A 6,000-nucleotide genomic window follows, 5' to 3' on the forward strand; every position below is an offset into this window, starting at 1 on the left:
AAGGGGACTTTGAGGCGCACGCGGTGGCAAAGGGGGCTCTGCCTCGGGCCCCAGAAGGCAGTGTGCGGCCCACGTGAAGCTGCGGAGGACAGACTGTCCCCAGGGTGTGCACGTGGCGCCACAGCCCTTACCGCCGTGCCACCGCCACTCTAGGACTGGGCCCGAGTGCCCAGAAAAAGGGGCTCGTACTTTCTGCTTCCAACACCTAGCCAGGTACTGGCGCAGAGTCAGTGCTCAAAGGTCTGCTGAGTGAATGAAGGAACAAATGAATGAATGGCTGCCCCATCCCCTCCGCAGAATATAATGAAACGAAGCACAGGGGAATCTGCCTGAGCGCCAGAGCTGCAGAATAATGGGAATAAGAAAACCAGCCTTCTAAGAATCCGTCAGGAGTAAGGAAGGTTGCAGACGCAAAACACCCAGCACACTGCTTGACAGAACAGCAGGGGTCGAACACAGCACGGTCCCTCCTTCGGAGACAGTGGTACCCAGGGAGAGCTTTGTGACCTCTGTGAGTCAGTATGGTCCGAAATAAAAAGAAAACAGCATTACCCGAATCTCGGTACCGCTGAAGAATTAAATTAGATACCCCAACACAAGGATCTGGACCATGGGAGCTACTCGATCAGTGTTTGTTGAATGAATAAATGACCAAATGAATTGACTACTGCCCCCTTCCACAGACCATCAAAGTGGAGATGGCACCGCCTGTAAATCCGAACACATCTGACTCCAGCCTAACCGTGTGGGTGACCCGGGCCAGGCCTGCAAGCTTCGCTAAAGCCCAGTTTAATCGTGAATAAAAATGACGACAATGACATAAACTGCCTAGGGTCAGCGCATCGGTCCCCTGGTTTTGACATCATGCCACAGTTGTGCAAAATGGCACCATTAGTGAACACTGGCACAGGGTCCACAGGCTCTCTCAATATTATTTCTTACGACTCCATGGAACTCCATATCGTAACTCCAAATAAAGAGTCTAATTTTTTTTAAAGGCTATTGAGATTAAATGAGCTCCCTATATGAAATAAGGAAGACGCCACATAAACAGGAAAACACCTAACCCATAAGCTATACTCAATAAATACTTCCAAATAAATAAGTAAATAAATAAATAAATAATACTTCCGCTGAAACCCTCAGCGTGCTCCGACTCCAGACAGGGGCCGTGGTTCTCGGGGCCAGAAGCAGCTGTACTGTGAAGCTAACAGAGCTCACCTAGGCTTCAGATCCGCACTTGCAAGATGCCCCGCCCTGATCCGTGGCCCTCTATCTAATTTGTATTCGTAATTTTTTGTTCTTTTTCTTAAACAGGGGCTCCAAATTCCATAGCCTTCAGGTCACTAAAACCTGGCTGCAGAGATCATGGCAGTAGCCTTCAGGTCACCAAAACTTGGCCACAGAGATCATGGCAGTAGCCCTCTCAGGTGAAACAATAAAATTAAAAGGCCATTTCCACAAGACACTATAATGCTCACGGCAGGACTTTCACCCTGAAATGAGAGGAAGATGCTGAGGGGAGGGATGGGCAGTTTGGGGCCACCCATGACGGACTTCAGATTTCAACCCTCACCTTCCACGAGCTTCAAAACACACATAGATAAAACGGTATACAGAAATTGAGAATCTGGAATCTCAATGGAAATTCCAACATGTGCCATGGTTTCTCCCAGTTCAAGAGCAGCGGGCTCTCTGTGCCAGGCAATAACTACACCAGCGCGGGGCTCTCCGAATACAGACTTTTATTCACGTGTGCACAAATCACACACGGGCCCGCCAGAGAGAAAAGACACCCAAGGAAAAGGCCAAAGTAATGAGATTTAAAGTGGCCAATCAGCACACATCATTAGCAAAAAGGATGCTGCTCCCTCGTGAGCATAGGGTGGCCGAGAACTCTGCTTGCAAGCACCAAATCCGCTGAGTTGGCTCTATCCCTGGCTGTCACTCTTTGTGACCACAAGTGAGTCACTAGCTTCACTGAGGTTTAGTTTTTTCTTTTATAAAAGGCTACAGTTGAAGGTAATGATGTATAAAATCTCACCATTCACATACCTGACATTTAATTAGCATTTCCCATGTGCCAGGTTCTGTACAGATATATTGATGGGCAGAAGCAGCTAATATCACAAAGATGCCGATTCTCTCCAATTTGATAAATGGATTCAATGCGACTCTGATTAGAATTCCTACTAAATTTTTCAGGGACTGCAACGTGTTAATTTGTGGTCAAGAACAGCCAAGAAACCCTCAAAGAACCACCACTGGGGAGAGGCATTTGTCCACCAGATAGCAAGACCAGATATAACGGCTAATGGGGCACAGGGTTTCTTTTGGGGGTGATAAAGTGTTCTAAAATTGACGGTGGTGATGGCTGTGCAGCTCTGCGAATGCACTAAACACCACTCAATTTATTTTAATAAAGCGGGTGGGAGGATAAAAAGCTACAGTCGGCAAGGTATCGATATGGGGATAAAGAGAAAAGTGGAATGTAATCGAGCCCAGAACCAGACGCACACACGCACGCGGTAATGTGAAATAATGGCAGACGTGCCATTGCGGGGCAGGACAATGTGTGATCCATGAGTGAGGAAAAGACACACTGCCCGGTGAGAACACAGGCGACACGCTCGCACAGACATCTGTGAAGAGGAAACTCAGGCAGCCAAGACATGTACAGAAAGATGCCCCACCTCACGGGCGATCAGGAGCCAGCAAATCAAAACCACAGGGCAGACTATTTCATACCTGTGAGACTGACCAAATTTTTTCATTGCGGTAGAAGAAACATTACGTAAACGTCAGCACTGTCAAGTGCACAGTTCTCAGCACCGCGCACCTCCGCACTGCTGTGCAAGCGCCACCGGAACTTCTCCATGTTCCGCAGCTGAAACTCTGTCCCCACCCTGTCCCCACAGCACACGAACTCCCCCTCCCCCAGCCCTAGCAACCACCCTTCTACTTTCTGTCTGTGACTCTGACTGCTCTAGGGACCTCATATCAGTGGAATCAGACACTATTTGTCTTTGGTGACTGGCTTATCTCACTTAGCATAATGTCCCCAAGGCTCAGGCGCACCGTCGCATCTATCAGAATCCCCTTTTTCTGTAATGCTGAATGACAGTCCAGTGCATGTACTTACCACATCTTATTTATTTATTCAATCGTCAAGGGTCATTTGGGTTGTTTCTAGCTTTGGGCTACTGGAAATAATGATACTACGAACATAGGTGTACAGACAAAACATTTTAGTATGAAAAACACCAAGTGTTTGCAAAAACGTATGTCAAGCTAACTCATATGCGACAGGTGCACGTGTAGACTACGACAGGCTAGGCCTGGCAATTTCCCTCCTAACAGAAGTCTGGCATGGGGGTGGCAGGAGACATAAACAAGGGTTCACAGAAGCAAGAAGCAGAAACAACACAAACGTCCGCAGTCAGGAGAATGGATAAGTAGACAGTGGTCTCGTAACACAATGGAATCCTCTAGAACAGTGAAAACGAATGACCTATAGCTAGGCTGCAGGAACACAGATGAATCTCAGAAACATGATGGGCGAAAAAAGCAAGCTGTGGATTAATGCAAGCAGCTCGATTTCATTTATATAAAGTTCAAAAACAAGCAACACTAAACGATACATTGTTTAGGGGTATTTACACATATGGTAAAACTATAAAGAAAAAAAATTTAGATAATGGTTACTCGGGTAGCAAAGAGGGATGCAGCTGGAGAGGGAAACGGCTCAGAAGCAGGGGTGATGGTCTCTTAAGCGGGAAGGCAGACTGTACTGTACGTAAATATTATATACATCTGGATGGATTACATAATCGAAATGTTTAGAGTTAAAAAAGGAAGAAGATCCGACTTCAAGGAGCTGACAGCCTAGTGTTCAGCAAGTCAGTGAGTTTCAGAGCCCAGCCTCAGCCCTTCTCATCTATCAATAGATTATGCTGCCATCTCCGCGATACCCCTCCTTCATGAGCGAGAAAATCGATGCACGAAAAAGGCAAGTGTGTTACAGACACAGATCTGCCTGAACAGAGGTGGACAGTGGGTCCTGGACACAGGTTTGAGGACAGCAGGTATTCAATTTCTCTAGTCGGAAGTAAAATGAGAAAAATAAGAATAACGTATGAGCTTTCCATAAAACTAAAGTAAATCTAGTTAAGTACTTTATAAATATTAACTATTATTGTTATTTATTTTTAGGTTACGAACTTCCTTGTTTTTTGCTGTTAAAACATTCTTGCTTTTATAAAACCATGGTGAGAGTAGATGGTGGTTGTTTTTCCACCGTCCTATGTGGGCAAAAATAAAAACAGACAGCGCTGTTATGGATCCTCCAGCTTTCTGTAATTTACCAATCTATGAAGTCTAAAGAACAAAGCCACCCTGGACTAAATGATCCCCTGGGTCCCTTTCAGTTCTCACTGGGTGCAGAAACACATTTCAGCATCAGATCCCTGCCAGAGCTCAATAAACCACACAGCCTCAAGCAGGGGTTTTCCGTAAAGGAGCTTGGCATCGAGCAAACTTGTTTACCTCCGCCCCAGATTCAAAACACGGGACCAATGCAGGAGGAAGTCTGTCTTCTGTAAGATGGAAAAAGGAATTGCCCTGGGCTCTTCACAAATTCTCATATGTAGTTTTCACAACAATCCTAAGAAACAAGCATTACTATCTTTGATCTTACACATGGGGGACCTCAGGCTCAGTCACCTGCTCACGCAGTGTCCTAATCTGTAAGTGACAAACCGGAGCCAGGCTCCAGGGTCCACGCTTTTCTACTGGTTTCTTGAAGTGAGAAATATGATGAAATTACACCTGGCATAGAGCCAGTTCTGGCGTCTGAGACTAACCTAACGCAAATATTAAAACATCAAAAATATATATTTTCAACTAGTCGTTCCTCAAAAAGTTAGTTACCATAGAAACAGAAATTCTACTCCTAGGTTTATAGCACAGAGATATGAAAACATATGTCCACACAAAAACCTGTACACAAATGTTTGTTCAGAACAGTATTATTCATAACAGCCAAAAGTGGAAACAACACAATGTCCATCAGCTGATGAACAGATAAACACAATGTGCTCTACCTACACAACAGACTATTACTCAGCTATAAGAAGGAACAAAGTTCTGATCCTGGTCCACATGGATGAACCTTGAAAACACTGTGAAAAATAATCAGTCACAGAAGGCCACATGTTCTATGATTCTGTTTATATGAAACGCCCTAACATATGCAAATCCATAGTGACAGAAAGTAAATTCTTAGCTGCCAGGGGGTGCGGGAAAGAAAATGCGGAGTGACAGTGGGTACAGAATCTCTTTCTGAAGGGATGAAACTGTGCTGGAACAGTAAGGGTCGCACAGGTGTCAACGTACTAAAAACCACCGAATAGTGCACGTTACACGGGGGCGTTATGGCCTGTGACTGATTCCTCCATCAAGCTGTGACACGAAAAATCTTTCTTGGCCACGATCTTTCCCTCTGTACTATGAGTCGGCCAGGCGATCTGAGTAAAACCGACGACACCTCACCAGATCTTCAGGACAGCCCGACGGCAGGCCTCCCTGCAGGTTCACGTTACACGCGCCGCTAGTGGGCGGACGAGGAAGTGGCTGCGAGCGTCTTTTCAAAACCGACCGTCACTCGTTCAAACTGGCGGCGGAGGCCGTCACGGCCCCGCGCCCGCTGCTCACGCTGGGCTCCACCGAGCCCTGCTTCCCGCGGTTTCATCCCTGTCTCCGCACGACGCGCGACATCCACAAGCACCCCGGCGTGGCCGCGGGGGCCCGTGGGGTACGGGGCATGCACGTCGCGCAGGGAAACGGGGAGAGACCGTCGCAGGCAAGCACCGCGCGGACACCTTCTCGTCCCGAGAAGCGGCGAGTTCACCGCACAAGTTTGTCCCGCGCGGGTCCCGCCCCAGGGGGACGGCCCTGCCGCCGCCCAGCGGGCTCGGGCGCCTTCAGTCCCGAGAGGCCGCG

The 6,000-nt window shown here is 47.4% G+C and overlaps 1 protein-coding gene across 1 annotated transcript in view; it reads right to left on the minus strand.

Annotated features, from left to right (window-relative positions):
• The window catches only part of TRAPPC9 (trafficking protein particle complex subunit 9), a 321,573-nt gene extending 315,647 nt beyond the window's left edge, over nucleotides 1-5,926 (minus strand). The window contains exon 1 of the mRNA XM_039845906.1: nucleotides 5,551-5,926. The gene's annotated coding sequence lies outside the window, so the exon portion shown is untranslated. The remainder of the gene's footprint in view (nucleotides 1-5,550) is intronic.
• Nucleotides 5,927-6,000: the final 74 nt, after the last annotated feature.

Source organism: Pteropus medius, unplaced genomic scaffold, assembly GCF_902729225.1.
Source record: "Pteropus medius unplaced genomic scaffold, Ma_sr-lr_union100, whole genome shotgun sequence".
Lineage (NCBI taxonomy): Eukaryota > Metazoa > Chordata > Mammalia > Chiroptera > Pteropodidae > Pteropus > Pteropus medius.